At 36.3% G+C, this 22500-nt stretch overlaps 1 long non-coding RNA gene and 2 other non-coding genes across 3 annotated transcripts in view; all 3 read right to left on the bottom strand.

Annotated features, from left to right (window-relative positions):
* Nucleotides 1-22500, bottom strand: part of LOC135196352 (uncharacterized) — a 676510-nt gene that overhangs the window by 542552 nt on the left and 111458 nt on the right. Inside the window, exon 2 of the long non-coding RNA XR_010310391.1 lies at nt 15045-15131. This is a non-coding gene — a long non-coding RNA (uncharacterized LOC135196352). The remainder of the gene's footprint in view (nt 1-15044; nt 15132-22500) is intronic.
* On the bottom strand, nt 4276-4348 carry Trnar-ucu (transfer RNA arginine (anticodon UCU)). The gene has a single exon. It is a non-coding gene; the product is annotated as a tRNA-Arg (tRNA).
* On the bottom strand, nt 8599-8671 carry Trnak-cuu (transfer RNA lysine (anticodon CUU)). The gene has a single exon. It is a non-coding gene; the product is annotated as a tRNA-Lys (tRNA).

The following is a 22500-nucleotide window of genomic DNA, read 5'->3' as shown; positions in this document are numbered from 1 at the left end:
AAAGCCTCCCGCCAAACGACAGCAATATGCCTATCCTGTACAGTACTAAACTATACTTTAATAACGAAACTTTTTTTTTTTTTTTTTTTTTTTTTTTTTTTTTAAACGAATAGCTTTGCCATAGATAAAAAAATGACTGGAATGCCAATACAGCTCGAAAGACAAACTTTCGGTTCTCGTTGACTCAAAAGCAATTTCAACAGAGACTTTAATGGTAACTAAGACAAATCTACATCAAGACATCAGAATCCTTTCATCTTTCGACCGACTTCTCTTTGCCACACCCAATGCAGATACCAAAACAATGCTTTTCATATCAACGCTTACTGGTATAGAGACCTCATCTCAAACGTAGCCAATATATCTTTATAAGGACCCTATATAGCTTACTCGGGGAGTAAGACTACAAACTACTTTGTTGTTCTTGTTGGGGGTGTAGGACAGGTCCATAGAAGAGCCTAAAAAGGTCGGATAAAGGTGTTTCGCGTTGAGTTAAAGATGCAGGAATTTTAGGTTATGATATTTATAGCATACCTATATATTTTAATGTTAGTTGGTGCAACAGCGCGCTACCTGACCGTAGATTTTAGCGTTTTAATTTATTTGGTGTACTGAATTTTGGATGTGATTCTGTTCAATTATTTTGTGCTTCCACTAATAACTGATAATACATGAACGTGTTTCATTTCTGTCCTTTTCATTTGGTCCTTGTTGTAAGTATGGAGGTTTAATTAAGAAGACCACTTCACGGTAAGTTAGGAATACAATGTTTACACAATGTTTACAGCTTCTGCATGAAGGGAAAATCTTGCACGTATCTCGAGTAAGCTGGAGGTCGGAACACGCCTTGCTTTTGAACAACAAAATATGTGGAATCTTACATTCTGAGCGGAGACTAATCTTTTATAAAGATCCACATGGTTTTGCTAGAATAATGCTTAGAAATAGTTTGATAAAGAAAAGACTGTAATTCAATATAATTCTACTGAATACCATTGTCTTCAGTGCAGGCCAATCCTTGCAAACAATGATGAATACGTAATTTTGAGACTTAAGGCATTAATATATCGTGACTGTGGACAAATAATTTAAAACAGAGTACCAATATATCTTGAAGTACATTTTTGAAAGTGACATCTAAAGTAGAGTATTTTTGAAGATGATATTCAAAATAGCTCTTTTTGATGGCGATATGTAAAGTAATCAATTTTGACGGTGATATCTAAAAATCAGTACACGTATGAAGGTGATAATTCAAAGTGTACTTTTCTGAGGTGATTTTCAAAGTACACATTTTTAATGCGATAATGTAGTACATTTTGAAGTACTTTCTTGAAGGTGATATTCAAAGTAGTACATTTTTAATGTGATATTCAAAGTAGTACATTTTAAAGGTGATATCTGAATGTACATTTTTTTTTCTCGAAATGTGGTTCTTTTATGTTATAGCACACTGATTTAAAGTTGGGCCGGGCACAAACGTAAGTGAGAGAGAGAGAGAGAGAGAGAGAGAGAGAGAGAGAGAGAGAGAGAGAGAGAGAGAGAGAGAGAGAGAAACGTATTCATTCAATAACAAAGTCTTTCGTGATTTTCATAGTACAATCGTATATATATTATAAGGAGAGAGAGGAGAGAGAGAGAGAGAGAGAGAGAGAGAGTATTCAATAATAAAGTCTTCCGTGATATTTATAGATAAACGTATATAATATCCTTTATTTCAGCTGAGGGCCATGTAAATGGAATATACAAAATACAGACAGTAACATACGCAATCTAGATACATGAGACATGATAAAAAAAATGAATAAACGGCACTTATCCACAAAATAGCTGAGGTAGCATAAAAGACAGTAATAACAGTAATGATATAGGTGAGAAAAAAAGCATTGAGAGTTATAACAGTTAGTGCACAGATTATATAACTTAAATTTCAACTAGAGACCTTAGGTGGTTCCTTAGGTGGTTACAGTAGTCAGGTCCAGAGGGCTAAATACGAAAATTGAATGCAGAAAAATTTTAACTTGATAATATTCACAGTAATAATGAAAAAGTAAAATATCAGCAATAAATATAATAATAATGACAGAATCTGCAGTTGACATCTTGCCAATATAGATTAAGTCCTTTATGGGACAATGGCCTCACAATTTAGATTTTATTGTTTCACTCCTGAGGATGCTTTGTATGAGCGAGTTGCTGCTGTTTCTCACTCGGGTTACCAGACTGGACACTGTTCGCCTTACAATGACTTTTAGATTGTCCAGGTGGTTTTCTATGAACATCTGTGTGGCGGAGTGGTAGCGGGGAGTGTTTGTGAGGCGTCTCAAAAGGTCATTGTGCACAACAGTGATACGTCTCATGGTCTCTCGGGTATATAGTTCGTCCAGAGGGAACACCCATAGATTTTGTAGCAGTACGAGCGGAAGAGCAGCAGTTTTACGTCTCGGTGACAGAAGGCAAACCTCCTTGCAATCATGTTGCCAGTTGCATATAGTTTACGACGCCTCTGTTCAATGTCAGCCGTATCTTTTAGGTCGTCGGTGATAATGTGACCCAAATACGGAAATTCGCGCACAAATTCCAGCCGATGGTTTCCGAGGAAAATTTGTAGTTCTCCAATATGCTTAAGCGATCTCGGGAGCAGCGACATGCACTGGACTGGGTCTTGGTTTCGTTGTGAAGTATGTCAAATTCCTTGGCATATCGGCGGCAAGTGTCGATGAGTCGTTGGAGACCTTGCACTGATGGGGAAATCAGAACCATATCGTCGGTGTAACAGAGGTTGTTTATAGGTGTTTCATTGTGTTGCATCCGATTGTGAGTGAGTTCAGTTTGGCATTCAAGGCATCTGTGTACGTGTTAAACAAGTATGGAGAGAGAATGACCCTTGCCGAAGCCCGTTTAGGGAGCCGAAGGTGTACGATAATACGTTACCCAATTTGACACAGAATTGCTGTGTGAAGAACCAGCAATGTAAAATGCCAATTAGATACAGGGGTGTGCCTCTTTTATGCAGCTTCAGGAAGAGCTTCAGGTAGTTTACTCTGTCAAATGCTTTTCTCACATCCACAAAACAAAGGAAAACAGGAGAGGCTGATGATAGGTAGTAGTTCAGCAATTCTTTCAGTATATAGATGCAGGTGTCGGTTGAGTGGTTTGCTTTAAACCCGAACTGGTTGTCAGTAGTGTGTAGAAAGGGGAGAAATCTCACTAGAAGAACCGACTCAAGTATCTTCGATGCGATCGTTGTGATTGCAATCTGCAATCGGCCGGTAGTTGCCAGGGTCAGCTGCATCCGTTAGCTTGTTTTTTATTAATGGTATCAAGTTAACTAAGAGTAAGGAGTCTGGAAGAAACTGGTGAATTATGCACGCATTGAATAGAGCAGCTAGCAAAATGTAAATTACCGGATGGTAGAAATTGAAAGCCTCTGCGGGAAGACCATCACAGCCGGGCGATTTATTATTAGGTAGGCTGTTTATGGCATCGCAGATGTTACCTGGCGTAGTACGGTGTGCAAAATGAAATTGAATGTTATCAGTGAGGAGGTTATCTACATCCCTTCGGGAATCTTGATCATTCATGCAATTCAGGATATTTTTGAAGTCATCTCCCCACATACTTGCGATAGCCTCGTCTCCGACTGCTTCCCCTACTCTCTGTGATAGCTTTTTTAGTTTTGGGATTTAAGGACTGGATATCTTTCCAAAGACGAGGATAATCACCAGATTCTAAGTTTCTAGACATTGCATCGGCTCTTAATTGCTTTTCATTTAATCTGCTGTGCTTAGGAGCAAGTTTGAAATGCTCTCTCGCCTGTCTCAGGGAGAGGGAGAGAGGGAGAGAGAGAGAGAGAGAGAGAGAAATATCCTTTCCATAGAGGTAAAAGTTGATCTACGGTCGAAGGCGAAGTGGAATGGAGCGAACAGAAAACGAGAACCTTCCCTGGCGGCGCCACGCAGCTCGGCTCCTCCCTCTCACTCTCTCCCTCCCTCCCAGGTTCTCTCACCTTCCCTCCCACCTCCTGAGCATCACCCTGTCCCACACCCCCTACGGCCACCCTCCTCCTCCTGCTGTTGCTACGGCCCCCTTTAAATATCACCCCATCCAACGGAGGAATAATTCGACCCACACCCCACGGCCGCATTTCAACTACACAAGCCCATATCATTATTGCTTTTGGCACCATAACTAGAAATGTAGAAAGAACAGTAAGCAGTAGTCTGCGGAAGAAAAGACCCGGGGAAGAAACGCTCGGCGCCACCATAATAACAACATCCCCAGCGGGATTCGAACCCGCGGCCTCTGGATTAGAAGTCCAGCGCGCTATCCACTGCGCCATGGGGACAGATGAGGGAGAGAGAAACCCCCGACAATAAGTCTTGCTCGAAACTTCAGGGGCCTGCTATTTTCGTGGCTCCTTTGGCGGCGACATAATTCTCCCATACGTTGCGGGTAACTGACGCAGCTAGATGTGGATGATAAGGTTTGTAAAAGTGTGGCATTCGCAATTGAAGGCCATTCTCGTTGCTTCGTTACGTTCTCTTCTCTTGATATAAATTGGGCTCACAATTTTACAACTTGGAGCATTTTTAGGAAGACAAAACATGCAGAGAGAGAGAGAGAGAGAGGAGAGAGAGGAGAGAGAGAGAGAGGAGAGAGAGAGAGATAGTTACTGATTGATCACCTCCTACCTGATCCTGATGGCTTGCTCTCTGTCTCTCTCTCATAAGATATATATATAGATATATATATATATATATATATATATATATCTATATATATATATATCTAAATATATATATATATATATATATATATGTATGTATGTATGATATATATGTATGTATATATATATACATATATATATATATATATATATAATATATTATATACACGCACACACACACAAATATATAATTTCAGAAAATACATATATATATTCTCTCACGCGCACACGTTAACAAAAATATAATGCTAAAAATACAACTACCTAAAAAACGCCAAAATAAAATCCCTCCATTATGAACTGTTCTCATTATGGGTCAGGGTCCAGAGATCCTCATCAGGTCATTCATCCCTCTCACATCTTATTCTTACCCAGTCAATCACCTAACACTCTCAGCCAAAAATGCAGATTATTTGCAACTCAAACCCGACTGTCAATCGGAGCGTTTAAAATTACATCAAAGCAGATCGTAATTCGAATTCTCGATCTGAGAGTTGCAAGGAGTTACAAGGATTAGGATGTCTCAACGACTTGTTAGTCCACTCGAGGAGACATCGTGTGCTCACTTATCTCTAAGAGCAGGTTTTACTGTTCGTTCACAGTGTCCTAATGATTTTGTCTAGCTTTCTTTTGAACTCTTCCAATGTTGCTAACGTGTGTGTGTGTGTGTGTGTGTGTGTGTGTGTGTGTGTGTGAGAGAGAGAGATACAACACTAAAAGTGTTGTATCTCCTCACACTGCACTATTCACCTCTTCCCTTGTGCTTAAATACCAGCCTCCCTTTATACTACTGCCGTCTCCTTCCAATACTCAACGCATTTTCTATATTTCCTCGCCCACAAAAAAAAAAAAAAAAAAAACCCCCCCCCCCCCCCCAAAAAAAAAAAAAAAAAAAAAAAAAAAATCACATTTACAAATCATACACTCTTCATCGGTGCACCCCTCGTCTTCCATTCTTTCCAAAGAACCAAACCATCCCAAAACACACATATTAATCATTTCACATAAAGTAACCGTTGTACCACTTCTATAATGTGTCTGATGCCACATATCCTCAGCTAAGTACTCATTTCAACAGCCTCATCCTTTTCCTTTCATTCGCAATCAACATCAACACTTCGCTTCCATACAGGAAGTCCCCTCAACCATTCCCGCCCCGGTTTCTACTGGCATGCCAAGTATCTATCCATCCATTTGCTTTCTCCTGTCTTCTCGAATCACTCAATCCGACAAGATATTAAAAAGTAAACAAGAGTTAAATATCACACTTTCGTTCGTCGTAGACTCACTCTTACACAAACCCAGTCACTCTCCATAATATCGCTCTACTTCAATATACATTGCTTTTTCTAGGCCAATATAAAGCTTTCCTTTTAACTTTCAAACTCTGCATCTAACTGTTTCACAACAAACACCTGTTCCACCCAGTTTTTCTCTCATTAATCTTCATTACATTTATCTAATTTTCTCAATGAAAACCATACTATATATATACATACATATATATATATATATATATATATATATATATATATATATATATATATATTTATATATATATATATATATATACAAACATATTTACAATTTTTTATAATTTATCATAAAAAGCATTGAAGCTCAGTCATGCAAAAGTGAAAAACAAAGACAGGAATAACTCGGGTGCCTACTACAATATTAAGGGCATCAGATGTCTGAATATATATACAAAAATAATTATCAAAACAACTGCTATTAAAAACCAATGAAATAAAAACAAACCAATTACAGTTCCAAAACAAGCGGTTGAGGATCGATCATGAGCACTAAGCTAAAAACAGTTTATAAAAAACAGCGCGCACAAAGGACTCAAAAACACTGTACAATGAACAGGGCTCATGTGTTGTTAAAATAGAGAGAGAAAGAGAGAGAGAGAGAGAGAGAGAGAGAGAGACAGACAGACAGACAGACAGACAGACAGACACAGAAGGGAGAGAGAGGAGAGAGGAGAGAGAGAGAGAGAGAGAGAGAGAGAGAATGAACGTATAAAGGTTTGGAACTGTTTCGTGGAATCATCGTCATCATCATCATCAGAGTGAAATCTAACATAAAGTATTGGGAATAAAAAAAAGCAATTAATATGAGATGAAAGGCAATCAAAAATAAAAAAGCAGAATAAACAAGAGAAATGTTTTCATGATATTTCAGACACGGAATAACGAGCCCATGACACAACACTTTGTTGGATACAGATGCATATAAAGGTAATTACAACGATTATTCGAGAGAGAGAGAGAGAGAGAGAGAGAGAGAGAGAGAGAGAGAGAGAGAGAGAGAGAGAGAGAGAGAGAGAGAATATCAACCCAACAAGCTTGAATATGTAGCAACACCAGCGATTATAATTTGAGCCATTTCATCAGATCAAAAGAATCTTTATTTTCACTTATTTAAACACACCAGAGTTTCTGAATCGTGTCTATTTAATTTTCTGGAATAGATGTATAATAAGATTACGTAAATATATCACACGAAAGTGTCACTTCACTGTTGGAAATACACAAAACAAATATTCCAGAAATGCCAATTCCCGAAGGCGATGGTTTGTGGATTTCACAAACTAAAAGGAAGTAGGAATTTAATTTTCAGAGTAATTAGACGTTATACTCTTTCATCCACATGAACCAACTGGAAGTGTTATTAAGTAGCAAAATAACACTATTCTTATATCTGTATGAACCAGCTGTATCTGTTACTGAATAACATAAGAACTTCGTATTATCTACATGAACCACTTGAAATCGTCAGTAAATACCATATATATATATATATATATATATATATATATATAATATATATATATATATATATATATTCTATAACCACACGAATCATCTGAAAACATTATTAAATAACAAAGAACTATTCTTATAACCACATGAACCAGGTGAAAACATGAACAAATAGCAAAAAAACTATTCTTATAGCCACACGAACCATCTGAACACGTTTTATTAACCAGCAAACGACTCTATATTATAATCCACACGAAACCATTGAACACGTTATAACCAGCAAAAGTTACTCATTCATTATAATACACGAAACCATCTGAACACGTTATTAACCAGCAAAAGTACTCTATTATTATAACCACACGAACCATCTGAAAACGTTGTTAACCAGCCAAAGTACTCTATTATTTAACCAAAACGAACGTCTGAAAACGTTGTTAACCAGCAAAAGTACTCTATTATTATAACCACACGAACCATCTGAACACGTTATTAACCAGCAAAAGTACTCTATTATTATAACCACACGAACCATCTGAAAACGTTATTAAACAACAAAAGCATTCCATTATCATAACCACGTGAACCATCTGAAAAAGCTATTAAACAGCAAAAGCACTCTCTTCTCATAACCACACGAATCATCTGAAAGCACATGAACCATCTGAACACGTTATTTTAAAGCAAAAGAACTCTATTTATAACCACATAAACCAGCTGTAAACGTTATGAAGGAGCAAAAGAACTCTATTCTTATATCCATATGAACCAGCTGTAAACGTTATTAAGTAGCGAAAGAACACTATTTTTATATCCACATAAACCAGTGAAAACATTATTAACCGCAAAGTAACTCGTTTCTTACATGCATCTGAACAAGCTAGAAACGTTATTCCATAAAAAAATAAAACTCTATTCTTATGAGACGAAATGAACAAGCTAAATATGTTCCTAAATAGCAAAATAATTCCGATATCGGTAATTGAAAAGACGAAGAATTTTATCAGTTTACAATACGAAGTCTACGTAAACAACAACAACAAACCGCAGAGCCCAATAACAGAAAGTAAAGAAAACCCGACGGGCCAAAAAGAATTGCGCCCAACGTGGGGCTCGAACCCACGACCCCGAGATTAAGAGTCTCGTGCTCTACCGACTGAGCTAGCCGGGCTTGGATGCTACGACGTCCGTCGGTGTTTATAACGGCGCTACGATCCTCCTCCTCCTCCTCCTCCCCGGGCTTCATAAGATTCTATCCTCAACACATTCAACTTTTGTATTAATAAAAAAGTAACGTAATACCGTAATTTGCATTGAATATCGACCAAAAATAAAGGCATACGGGGCCGTGTGGAAGCACACATGAAGGCGCGCATGCGAGAGAGAGAGAGAGAGAGAGAGAGAGAGAGAGAGAGAGAGAGAGATATTCGCCGGTCTGCCCGGTTGGTGTAGTGAAGATGATTTGGTTGTTAAACTAAGTTAAAAACAACCCAGTCAATCCAATTCCTTCTCGTCATACCGTATTACTTACCACTAGTCAAGTAGATTACAAAAACGGCCTACTATATGGTACTATATATATTATTTGGAAGTTCATTTTAATCACAGCCAAGAGTAAATGTGCAACACGGAGTTGTGGGAACGGAGTGAACCTCTGCGTAGAGATCAGTCGAGTGTAGTCAATAGTTTCAGCCATTTTTTTCCCCCTCCTTTTCTCTCCTCTCCACTTCTTACGAGTACAGAGAAATCCATGCACCAGTATTAACAGTTCTGTCCCCCCCACCCCCACGGGTTTTTACATTCACGCACACAAAACTTTCTCGAAACTGTGACGGGTGAGCGTTTGTAGGTAGAAAAAAGTTATTCTCTTCCATTATAGCAAGCAAACATTCTAACTTAATATGACACGAGGCCAAGTACATACACAGTAAGCTTCCCGAGGGGTAAATTACCCCTAAACAATATTCTAATAAATTCTGCAAAAAAAAAAAATAATAATAATATAGTACTTATGATAAGCGAATACCACAGGAATTTAATGAAGTCACGCGCATCTACTGCGATTTTTAAAGCGTAGTACGTACTTATGAGCCAAGGAAATGTCAATAATTAATAAACAAACAACGGGAACTATGCTCGAGAATATCATATAGCAAGGAAATAATCCACAGACCCCGAAAAGACAAGGTACATTAGGCTACAGCACAGCCCAAGGCTTGTGATAATAAGTTCTACAGGTTATCGTTCAGCAAATGAAAATCAAGCTTATCACCTTGTATAACCAAACCCCGAAAAACGAGGCCCACACATCATCATTCAGGCAGTCAAGCAAATCACAAACGAAAGCATTTTATGAAGAACAAACCTTAGTTCATCATATCAACACTGGCGACCTCTTTAGGTTGACTGATTAACTTTGTCTATTAAAACTGGCGTCACAACACCTACATTATTGACATCGGAATAAATTCAAATAGAATAAAAAATAATAAGTTTAAAATGAAATTCATATAAAAATATCTGAAAATATAAATGTATGAACTAAATTTTGTTGAGGATGCAAACCTTCCACATAAAGATATATAACTGCTCTATATTGTTGCAATTCTTTCCGAGAATTGTGGCTGGAATAAAACGACCTTCTCTGTCACGCCCCCCCAAGGACAGGAACCTACGTCTCAAATTCCCAAGTCTGGGACATTCGACCAGCAAACGTCTCATAGTCTTTAGGTTGTCTTGAACGATGAAATAGCCTAAAGTACGTCGCCAACCATTTTGTTAAACACTTCCGAGTCATGATTATGGAGAAGCTTTTGCAATGTACCTAATATGAGAAATTTTTGGAGCAATGAAAATATATACTACAAAAACTATAATCGTCTTTTCATTACTTGATTTAAGCGTTTTATGCCATTTTCTTTGGCAAGTAAAAACTGTAGACTTCTAGGTAACGTACTTCACAACCTGACCATCCGCCATCAGCAGAAATTATGATCTCAGGGGGAAAAAAATCCCCTTTTCTCAACATCTCCATTAAATTATGTATAGTTTGTTTGCATGGTGTTTTTACGTTGCATGGAACCAGTGGTTATTCAGCAACGGGACCAACGGCTTTACGTGACCTCCGAACCACGTCGAGTGAACTTCTATCACCAGAAATACACATCTCTAACAACTTAATGGAATGCCCGAGAATCGAAATCGCGGCCACCGAGGTGACAAGCAAAGACCATACCGACCATGCCACTGGGGCGCTTAAATTATGTATGATCCGATTCAAAACTTTCGATCTGAGCGTCCCTCTCCACCTGAGATTATTGCACATTCTGGTCGAGGATTTGGTCACTTACCTACTCTATACCTTCATTACTAAGTTGCATACCACTGAGAACAAATCTGTCCCAACGTTTTCAGCCATCAAATAGACATTCAAGCAATCACAGCTTCCAGGACGAACAACCAATCTTTGCTGGAAGCTTGCAACGTATATAGGAAGTTTGGAGTGAGCTGTAGCGGGTGTTAGTGAAGTCCTATAAGCAAAGCACAGTATTCGGTTCCTCTAAACCGAATATATCAGGTATTAATTGATTATGTTGTTCAATTCCTATATATATATATTCGGTTCCTTTTACTTCCGTATCCACTGAACATTTCAAATTTCGGTCTCTGTTTTGGGAATAACCCGGTCTCATATTCACTATTACTGAATCCTTTCACTGTGGGTTAATGCATCAACAGTTTTCTGTAAAAGAAAACTGTTGAAATGGCTACTTGCCTGTCTGTCAACACTTTTCTGCCCGCCATAAGATCTTAAAAGCTACTGAGGCTAGAGGACTGCAAATTGGCATGTTGATCATCTACTCCCCAATCATCAAATACACCAAAATGGCAGCAGCATAGCCTTAGCAGTTTTTATTTTATTTACGGTTAAAGTTAGCTAAGATCGCAGGTGCCAACACAGACCACCTGATTGTTTCATACAGCATTATACGCTGCGTAGATAACTCGATTACGCTGAAGAAACTTCGGCGCATTTTTGTTTTTTCTGTTGTTTTCCGCAACTTTTCCTCCATTGCATGAAGCGGACATTGTAACTTGACGTCAGCCATCCAGACAAAAAATATTCATCTTTCACTAGCACTGAAAATAGTCACGAGAGATCAAGTCTTATTTGCTGAATTTTTCGGGCTACAAATAGGCTTATACTTTCCTCGTAACAGCAACCAAATTGTGTACATACATTCTATATGTAATACATGTATAGCGCAGCGTATTTTCGCCAGTGCTAGTACGCGTCTCCTATATTACCAGAAAAAAAGAAGACATAAATAAAATTACGATGATGATGATGATGATGATGATGATAATGAAAATTGAGCGAAAACCAAGAAATCACAATAAGAAGAGCAGACAAAGATGATGCCCTAGTGCTTATCCACACCTCTGAATCTTACGAGAAACTGGACCAAATATACTGGCTGACCGATCCAAATTCAGAAAAATAATAATAATAATAATAATAATAATAATAATAATAACAATAATAATAATAATAATAATAATAATAATAATAGCACATAGTAAGACAAGTGATGGACTCCTAAGGAGGCAGGATGCAACCCGGAACCCTACACTATATAAATACCACCCAGTCGAATTGGAGGACTGTGATAGAGCTAATAATAATAATAATAATAATAATAATAACAATAATAATAATAATAATAATAATAATAATAATGGAAAAGTAAATCCTCAGAAGTATGCGTTTGATTGACAAGGAGGACTGTGTAGGTCATCGAAAGCTTTCTGTTCTATATATTTTAAACAACAAAATCAAACAGCCGCACTACTGTGGATTTACTTTCCCATTTTATTGACTCATGTGATTATGAGTTTTCTTTGAATAATAAAAATAATAAAATAATAATAATAATAATAATAATAATAATAATAATAATAATAATAATATAATATGTATAATAATATGTATAACATTTAATTGGAATCTCTGGATGAACAGAATGTCCATTCCTTAAATAAGAAAACCTGAGAAAATACATAAACATAAAAAACACTTAAAAGACATAAACAGCGATATGTAAATAAAGCTTAATAAATGACAAACTGCCCAACAATTAGTATTAACCACCTTTCTAAACTTAACAGGACACCACCATCATTAAAAATGCAGCGTCAAATTAGCCTTCTCAAGGGAGAAATAGCTGTTGCAACACAAGAAACTCGTTGTTCCACGCGCGCTTATTATCGCCAAGCAACCCGGCATTTGTATGCATAAACAACCGCTGCTACGTTGAGAATGACCCGCCGAGCAGGTAGTCACCCAGCAATCATTACCATATTAACAGATGTTGCCTCACAATTGGTTCCCGTTTCTCAGAAAGCTACGGAAGACATTGCAAGGTGGTTATTTTCCCGTGAAACTCAATTTGACACCGACATTTCTTATACCGTCATGATAGACAGAAGAATATTGCATTATCTATAGCAGCGATTCCCAACCAGGGTTCCGCGGAACCGTGGGGTTCCTCATTCCATCATCAGGGGTTCCGCAAGAAGTCTTGAAATAAATATGTATTGTAAATGCCACTGATCTGAATTTGCACAGCTCGAATAGCAATGGTAGATATTATATGATTTATATTAAGTAATATATATATGTGTGTGTGTGTGTGTGTGTGTGTGTGTAGAGAGAGAGAGAGAGAGAGAGAGAGAGAGAGAGAGAGAGAGAGAGAGAGAGAGAGAGAGAGAGAAGGTAAAGGTTCCCTAGGATATGAAAAATCGTTCCAGGGGTTCCTTGAAGGTATAAAGGTTGGGAATCACTGATCTAGAGAAAGGACGTAGTGGATCTTTACCACGCAAAAAAATCTTTTTTATAATTTATAACCAAATATGACATCGCCATTTCGCATTGTAAAATTGCATCATTAAGAGATGGGCATAGTGAATCTTTCTCAATGACAAAATGATTGCCTTGCAATTTATGACATTATGCTGGAATGCTATGAACTTTGCCTGGGAAGAACGCCCGAATTAAGTAACCGTAAGTGACTATCGACAACAACAGTTCAGAAAGTGTAGGCGTAGCAGTCAAACTTAGGACATATAAATAATTAAGTAAATAAATCAATATATGAAAGTCGTATGCAGTGTACACTTAAAAACAGGGGATTTCAATCCAATGACTTAGAAAGGCCGTGGTGCGGACGTTAATGTATAAACCAAAATTATGAGAAAAGTGGCTAAATGCCCAGCCAATCAAGTTACACCTGAAATGACTTCGAAGCACTGACAGGGGCACAGGTACCCACTTCAATTACCAGAGTTAAAAGAAGGCGATGCTTGAACGTACGCATTAACCAACGCATTTTCAGAAATATCAACGAGTGACAATGTATGGTATTATCGAGAAAAATAACATAACTTCAAGAACATCAGAACAGAGATATATCTTATCCTTTCCTGACTTGACGAAAGCACCCAACCGCGTATAGGTGTATACGGTGTGTGTGTGTGTGTGTGTGTGTGTGTGTGTGTGTGTGTGTGTGTGTGTGTGTGTGTGTGTGTGTGTGAATACGACAAAACATATTGCATCTTCGAAATACAAACGGTAGGTTTGGGAAAGGGAAAAAAAGGCGAATTTCCTTAAAATAGAAACGCAAGAATGCTAAGAAAATCTGCATCTTAGAACAGCAGGTTGTATTAATGGTAATCTTTCAACGAGTCTGAGTTACTTTGAGGTTCTACCGCTTCCGTAAATGAACTTATTAATGTCCCGTGTCGTATAAAGAAGCGAAGCGTTAAGCATCACTTCCGAGCGACCATGAAGGCATATAGATAGCAACCATTCAAGCAAACGCGATTGTACATCACTGAGTATAAACCAATCAAAAAACCACACTCGAAAAAAAGACAATACCACTTAATACAACAAGGGACAATCTTTATAGCTGATTGATTTGACAAAAGCATAAATGAACATTTCAATTTAAGTTTAGCTGAGCGTCGCATTATCAATACTGAAAACAACAGACAGCTTCTCATTTAGTTGCAAATGCTGTACACTGTAATAGCAAATCTAGGTACAAACAGCTGCAATAAAGGAAAGGTACATGTATTTGAAAACAACCACGTACACTCCGCATAAAAACATAAAAAGTTACCAGTTTTCCACTATTGGAAATTACGTAAGTTGAATAGCAACACAATCATTGCTATACACTGTACTTTGTAATATTAACAAACTATACTATTATAAACCATCAATACTGAGAACTGTAAAATGTAAAAATGCGTAAAAGTCATCAGCAAATAAATAGTGAAAGGCAAGTAACACAAGTTTTCCCATACAGGAGAGAGTGGGTTCCGTAACAAATCACTTGCACTATGCGTAAAGTGAAAGATAAACAGACATTCCCCCTTTCCCATCAACATGAACAGGGCGGAACGAGTTCAGGTCTTAAAATACGGCTCATCCACGAGTTCCTCCTAGAGAAATAATTCACCGGGGCCCTTCTTCTTACCTTGTGAAGATGAACGCTGATTGATGGAGACGATAAATCCACGGGGGGAGACCAGGGGTTTCAGGATACTCCATGCATGCAAAGGTTCTGTGAGGGGGAGGAGGAAGAGGATTTACAGCTTCATTTTAGGTAAATTTTCCCTTTCGTAAGTTTTACCTCTTTTCATCGATAAAATTAATGGTAAAATGATACCGCACTATGCATACTGTACACACACACACACACACACACACACACACATATATATATATATATATATATATATATATATATATATATATATATATATATATATATATTATATTCTAGCTACTCCCAAATTGGGCCAAACGACTTTGGCGTCATATCCTTAACAATCGAAGAACTCCTTCCCGTCCTACGCATTGGATTAGGTACCTGGCAAATACTAGACAGTAGTGGGTCGTAGCCTGGCTGGGGAGGGGCCAAGGAGTAAGTAAGAACCTCACCCAAAACCTTACTTACTACGACCAAACTTTCTTAAGGTTCCTCTTAATCAACCCTTCGTCTCATCTCTTTACAACCACTTCACCTTTAATTCCAGTGGGAAGCATTTCCCCGTATAGGAAAGGAACTCCATCAGTGCACCTCACGCGGTATACTGTAGGCACTGGGACTACTTAAGGTTCTTTGCAGCGTCCCTTCGGCCCCCAAACTACAACCCCTTTCATTCCTTTTACTGTACCTCCGTTCTTATATCATTATCTTTCTTCCTAAATATTGCTTCAATTTCCCTTCCAGCGCTGAATGACCTCGTAAGTCCCAGCGCCTAGGCCTCAGACCTAAATTTTATATTCCAATTATAGTCCAAAGAGGCATGACTGAATCCCGTGTCAAAACTGAAATGATATACATGAAATACACACGAGTCAAGTTCCTCCCTTCCCTTCCTCAACCGATTCCCAATTATCCTCTCCCATCATCATCCTTCTCGCTCCTCTCATATCCCCACCTCTCCTTTATTAATCGCCTTCCCCTCTTTAAGCCGCGAACGAAAACTCCCTCGCAAGACTTCCCTCTTTAAAGGGGAAATTTTCGCAGTTTTACTTTCGACCCTATACACCTACCTATATACCTACCCCGCTCCCCCCAAGGGGACCCAACCTTGTCGGGTTGGCTTTCCGAGCTAGTTCGTCTTCAACGTATAGTTTTCATTTAAGAAATTTCTGCCTCCATGTATGTATGCATTACACACACACACACACACACACCACACACACACACTTACACACACACATACATATATATATAATATATATATATATATATATATATATATATATATATACAGACACACACACACACACACACACACACACATATATATATATATATATATATATATCTATATATATATATATATAGATATATATATATATAGAGAGAGAGAGAGAGAGAAAGAGGACAACAATCGTAATACGAAAACAAAACAAATGCATGATATAAGAAAAACATAAAGATAAAAAAAAAAAAAACTTAAGAACTATCTCTCTCTCCTATGAATTGTATCAACTACGCTATATAATATACATGCAATTAAATAATAATCCATATATAAAAAAAACAATGTTGTTCACCAGAACAGAGCACAATCGGAACTCGATAACAACAACTCTGTCACAGTGGTCCTAACCAGTGGGTCCTGGTTCTAACTTGAAACACTACTCGTCCGTATTTGCCATTCACATATAATGAATATCCGTCTTTGGCATTTATATTAAATATCCGTCTTTTGGCATTTATATTAAATATCCGTTTTTTCCATTTATAATGAATAAAGTCAATACCAAAGTCTTCCACTATTCAAAGTTTTTTTATCGCATTATTTTATACACTTGATGAGCAACACAGACAAACCATTCTCTCTCTCCTTTTCCTTCCTGATATCCAACAGCCAATGGGTCGCAAAGTCTACAAAATATTTAGACCTTAGACAAGCTGCATTTTTCCCTGTTAAATTAGCCATTTTTCTTGCGGAATATTTCTTACGTAAACCTCTCCTCTCTCTTTTGAATATACAAAATATAAAACATATAAAATGTCTGATTCCTCTCACGTTTTTCGCAACATGATTTTGTATACTTTTTCTTTGACGTTTTTCGTGCACTTTTGATTTTTGTATTTACTCTTTTTGAACGTGTTTTCGCACATGATTTTGTGCGTAATGCTCTTGAATTACGCACAAAACCAATAATCTTTCAGATCAACAATTACTGGATGCGAATGGTAATGAGCCAAAATGAGACCTGAAAAGCCAAAAGTGATCGAGCCATTCAACCCAGATCAAGCTGTATAATTCGGAACAAGTATATGATAGAGCACATATACTAAAAAAAAAAAAAAAAAAAAAAAAAAAAAAAAAAAAAAAAAAAAAAAAAAAATGTAATATATGACATAAACAGAAGCATATAAAATGGCAAAAGGAAAAATACAAGTCTGACCACATCTCTTCATGAACTGCGTTCAAAAACCGCCTCACCGATGAATGTTGCGAATGCTGCCTTTCCCTCTCTTACAAAACTAAGCTATTTTCCAAACCACCAAGCCGATTATCTTCTCTTTACCCCACCTCTCTTCTCTTCAATATTCTACACTTACCAATTCACCCCCTTGCTTATAAATGTCCCTTCTCTTACACGTATTAAATTTTTTTTTTTCAACATACTCTGCCTTCTTTATATTTTCTTCTTCAATGAGTTCCCTTTCACTAGAGTCAAAAGCCTTATCTAAATTCATTCTCTCTCTCTCTCTCTCTCTCTCTCTCTCTCCTCTCTCTCTCTCTCTCATTCATTCCATTCCACTGGCCGCATCACATATAGACTAATCACCACATTTCTCACCCTAAAGATCCCCTCTTTTAAGACAAAAAAAATTATGTAAACATAATTTTCACCCCGTAAAAATACCTTCCTTCTTCACCCTTTTTTTTAAGGGAGCTGCTTCTTTTACCCTAGGCTCTCCCCTAGGCAATACATTTTTCCCGGCAAGTTCTTCCTCTTAAGTTATACATTTTTTTCGCCTGCACGGGACTTTCCCCGGTTCTTCCCCCTATCGCTCCTTTTCCCCCTTTCTCTCCCCTCGACCGACCGAGAGCTGCTGCTGATGCTGATGCTGCGTCTCAGCCTTATGACTATTTCTGGAGACTGCTGCCGTCTTGTGAAGTATTTATCTCCTGGCTTCGAGGAACTTGAGACAAGAGGAACAGGTTCGGTTCGGAGGGACACGGGGAAGAAAGGGGGAAATGAGGGGGAGGAGGAGGAGGAGGAAGAGGAATGGGAGAGAGGCAGGTAAAAACGGAGATGGACCAAGGTAGAAGATGAAAGCGTAATATAGGAGGGGAAAAATGAAAACTGTACCCGTTGACTAAGTCGAATATTGAAGCAACAGGTTAAAAGCACAGAATGAAATGAAAAAGCAGGACATCGCACCTAATTAATCCTAAGAAAGAACGAACACTTATATTCAGAGAGAGAGAGAGAGAGAGAGAGAGAGAGAGAGAGAGAGAGAGAGAGAGAGATTTTAACCATTTCCATCAATTATAGCATGAAATTCAGTTGACGGTAGAAAAGCTTAACGGTAGGATTGTTGAACATGAAGATAAAACCAATTAGTTCAAACACGTCTCAAGACTAACTAAGATCAATGATGAAAATAAATATGAAAGCCAATTACAATGTTGTCAAATACTCATGTACCAGAGCACATTTATGAAGAATTATACTCACATAGTCATCTGAGTATTAGTAATAAAATTGAAACATGTCAGACAAAGGCGTTACAATAACTGCGGTCAACTAAGTCGAAATTGAAACATGAGTAATGCAACAATGCTAAAATATCATTAGAAGTTGTTCACGCAAAAGAAGGTGACTTGCCTAAATATGATCCACCTGTGATATGAAAACGATTCTTCGTGACGAAAAGAGTCCGAAAATAATTTGTGATATGAAACATATGAAGTCTTCTTACCAACCCCACAAAAAGGCTTAAAATCTCACTTCCTTATTTCTATATATATATATATATATATAATATATATATATATATATGATATATATATATACATATACACACACACATATATATATATATATATATATATATATATATATATATATATATCTATTTCTAATATAGATATAGTATATATATATATATATCTATATATCGATATATATCTCTATATATATATCTATATAATATATATATATATATATTATATATATATATATATATATATATAGATGATATATATAGATAGATATATACATAGATATAGATATATACATAGATATAGATATAGATATATATATATATATATATAGATAGATAGATAGTATATATATAAGATAGATATATATATATAGATATATATATAGATATATATATCGATATCTCTCTCTCTCTCTATCTCTCGCTCTCTATATATATTAAATATAATATTATATAGATATAATAATAGATTATATATATATATATATATACTAAATATATCTATATAGACAGACTTAAAAGATAGTATAGTATATCTATATTAATAGATTATAATATATAGATAGAATAATTATCGAATATATATTCTATATATATATATATATATTATACAAATAAATAGATATCTTATAATATATATATAGATATAGATATAGAGAGATATAGAATAATAATATATATATATATTATATATTAATTTATTATATATATATATAATACTATATATATTATATATGTATAGATATATATAATGATTAGATAGATACATAGATATAGAATATAGATATAGAAGTATTGGATATAGTATATATAATATTATATAGTATATATAAGAATAATAGATATATATAGATTATATATATCTAAGGAGATATAATCATTATATAGATAATATATATTAATTAGTATATATATATATAGATCAGATTCATATAATATTATATATATATCTAATAATATATTCTTATATATATAAATTTTTCTAACTAACCAGCGACCATGAATGACTTCAAAGATCCACAGCTGAACTTATACCAAAAATAACCTGGTGAAATGACGGACCAGGTGGTTGCTACCTGGTTCCCGTCCCTTCCAGGTGGCTGTTACAAATAGTCCCAAAAAACCTAGACAAATAAATCCCAGCGAGTATAAGCATGTTAGAATAGAATAAAATAGAATACAGAATTTAGGGCAAAGGCCAAGCATTGGTACCTACGAGGTCATTCAGCCAGTGAATAAACATTTTAAGAACGTCATAAGTCTTGTTGTCTTCGTTACGAGAGGCTACCCATCAAATCTGGGGAGGCTTATTCTTTATTAATATTTCATTTCACTTTTATTCTCCTTCAAAATTTCAACTTTAACAGAGGTACCCATCTTTAAATGTTCCAGCTTTCGATGTAAAAATCTGAGCAACACAACCGGCTCTAGTCAGTGAGTGGAAGGGTGATCACCAATGAACGTCAAACTACCTTCAACATTGAAGTGCCTGTATTGTTTGTTTGTATGGTGTTTTTAAGTTGCAGGGAACCAGTGGTTATGCAGCAACGGGACCAACGGCTTCTTTTGAACAACGTCGAGAGTGAAAATCTATCACCAGAAATACACATCTCTCACACCTCAATGGAATGCCGAGACTCGAACTCGCGGCCACCGAGGTGGCAGGCGAAGATCATACCGATTACGAATAAAATCCCCGTAGAAAAGATAAAAACTTCCACAAGACATTTACATTAAGGAGGGGGGGAGGGGGGCAGCGATGAGTCACGATAGGACCCGGAAAGCCCTTAGTAAAGGTGCAGGAATGAAAGATTCACAAGGAAGAAGTATTCATAGCTCACGATGTTGATACCAGACGCTACTGGCTATTATTGGATCCCATTCCTAATTAACTGATACATTAATGATTTTATTTCATATTTGTATGAGCACGATTTTACTTCCTCTTGTTAAGCATTACGAGAAACTAATCGGTTTCTGGAAGCTGACCCCTCTTTGGTTCTTAAATTGCAATAAAGTACCCCTACTCCCACCCCCCTCATACCTACCTACCTACCTACCTTCCTACCTACATACATACATTCATACATACAGACGAAAGCAAAGTTAATTAAGCAAGTCGACAGTCGAGCTTACAGCGTTTTATATTACTTATATCTAAGTACACTTTAAAGCTCTGCAGTATCTAGAACCACACACTACTCTTTGATTTTTTTCTGACACTTAAATCTTTCTTCCCTACACAGGCTGATCTATCAAAAGGACACTGCCAGTTCTCTGCAGCATCACTTGAAAGGAAAAGAAGATTTGGACATCATTTCATTCAGCGCGACGTACTCTCCGATATTTTACCTCCAGTACACCAAGCATCGGACACGGTGGTTTTATTGCGAACAAGAAAACGTGTATTGAATAAAAGGATAACTAACAGTAAACGCAACATGACGGGGCATTTTAAATGTAGAAAGAAATTCATATCTTAAAAACTTATCCTATTTTCACCACTTGAAAAACACGCATCGCAGCTCGGGTCCAAGTGGAAGGTGGATAAAACAACATGTACCTCAACTTAACAATGCTATCAAAATAAAGCTTTCGCACCTTCTCAAAATGTATTTTGTGATTCAGGACAAACTAAAACTTCCTGCTCTTTCTCATACGCTTTGATAGTGACATGTAGGGTAAATATGGACTTGCTATGAAGCCTTCATCTAAAAGCGGCAGACCATAGATATATCTCGAATTTCAGTGACAGATGGGCGTACGTCATTTCCTTAAAGTAGGGACGATATTGTGAATTTATTAGCAATATAATAATAATAATAATAATAATTAATTAATAATAATAATAAAAAAAGAAGAAAGAAAGAAGAAGAAGAAAGAAGAAAGAAGAAGAAGAAGAAAAGAATCAGTTCTTAAGAGGGAACGATATTGGGAATTTATCATATAATAATAATAATAATAATAATAATAATAATAATAATAATAAGAAGAAGACGAAGAAGAAGGAAGAAGAAGAATCAGTTCTTAAAGTAGGGACGATATGGAATTTATCAATTAAAATAATAATTAATACTAATTTAATAATAAAATAATAAAAGAAGAAAGAAGAAGAAGAAAAGAAGAAGGAAATGAAGAAGAAGAAGAAGAAGAAGAAGAATTAATCAGTTCTTAGTAGGGACGATAATTGGAATTTATCATTAATAATAATAATTAAATAATAATAATAATAATAATAATAATAATACATAATAATAAAAGGATAAGAAGAAAAGAAAGATAATAAGAACGAAGGAAGAAAGAAGAAGAAAGGAAGAAGATCAGTTCTTAAAGTAGGGACGATTTGGGAATTTATTAATTAATTAATAATAATAATATCATAATAATAAGAAGACAGAAGAAGAAGAAGAAGAAGAAGAATCAGTTCTTAAAGTAGGGACTGGAA

This window comes from Macrobrachium nipponense, chromosome 23, assembly GCF_015104395.2.
Source record: "Macrobrachium nipponense isolate FS-2020 chromosome 23, ASM1510439v2, whole genome shotgun sequence".
In the NCBI taxonomy this organism is placed as follows: Eukaryota; Metazoa; Arthropoda; class Malacostraca; order Decapoda; family Palaemonidae; genus Macrobrachium; species Macrobrachium nipponense.
This window is presented reverse-complemented; position numbering and strand designations above follow the sequence as displayed.